This window comes from Lucilia cuprina, chromosome 5 (assembly GCF_022045245.1).
Source record: "Lucilia cuprina isolate Lc7/37 chromosome 5, ASM2204524v1, whole genome shotgun sequence".
NCBI classification, from domain to species: Eukaryota; Metazoa; Arthropoda; class Insecta; order Diptera; family Calliphoridae; genus Lucilia; species Lucilia cuprina.
In genome coordinates, this window is record NC_060953.1 from 42,233,995 (window position 1) to 42,235,339 (window position 1,345).

A 1,345-nucleotide genomic window follows, 5' to 3' on the forward strand; every position below is an offset into this window, starting at 1 on the left:
AACTGAACTAGAACTGAACTAGAACTGAACTAGAACTGAACTAGAACTGAACTAGAACTGAACTAGAACTGAACTAGAACTGAACTAGAACTGAACCATAACTGAACTTGAACTAAACTAGAACTGAACTAGAACTGAACCACTCTGTAACATTTTTTTTCGCACACTTTTATGAAAATAATTTAATTGTGAAACGATATAAAAATAGTTAAAGTTACAAAAGGTGTAAGAATGATTAAATAAGATTGATTTATAATATGAATGTATAAATAAATCTAGATATTTCTTAAGTGATGCGTCGCTTTTTTTTAATACTTTGGTCTACGTATGATCGCGTCGTGTTATCATTTGATCATTATAAATATTAACTAAAATGAGCTCTTGTTGATATCACCAGTGCCAAGTAAAAATATCGCATAATATTTTTAAAATATGATGAAAATAATGCATTGCAATAATGAGCTGAACATATTTGTTTTAATTTCGTGATAAAGTATATGCATGTGTTTGATTAAAACTGTGTGTGTGTGCATAAAATAAAAATTTAAATAAAATCAAACAGTCTTTTAGCTAGCATTTATAAATTAAAATTATACATACACTTGTAAAATAAAATTGTATATCCTTGCTAACACAGACACAAAAAATTGCATATGTGTAAGCAAATTAAATAGAAAGTAAATGTGTGTAAATAAAAATTTATAAATTTATTAACTGCAGGCTTGTCATATACACTCTAATACACATGCATTTTGTTTTATATCCTTTGTCTTATGGTCCTGGCAGTATGGTAAAACAATACAAAAAGGGATTAAAGGAACTACACTCTAGATTATATAGTATCAATTGACTCCTTTATATAATAAATGTAACCTACAAATTGACAGTTATCTACATTCATAAGAACTACTCTATAAATGTGATACAGTGTATTCTTGAAAAACTTCAGGGATTTTATTTTCATGTGTTTGCGTTTGTGTGTTGTTTAGCTTGTTGAAATTTTTAATTTAATTACTCATAAATCACAGCGTACAAACTCAAACATACAAATTTATGACAATTTTGCCAGCATATTGCCAGTATGCAAGTCAGCAGAAAATGTACAATTTTACACACATTCAAACTGCGTTATACAATTACTAACCCTTTCATATGTAAATGGATATAAAAAGAGTGTTTTAAATGGATGTGTTTTATTAATTTTTGAATAGTTTTCTTTAGGAATATGTAGACTAACAGTTCAGTTCTAGTTCTAGTTCAGTTCAAGTTCAGTTCTAGTTCAGTTCTAGTTCAGTTCTAGTTCAGTTCTAGTTCAGTTCTAGTTCAGTTCTAGTTCAGTTCTAGT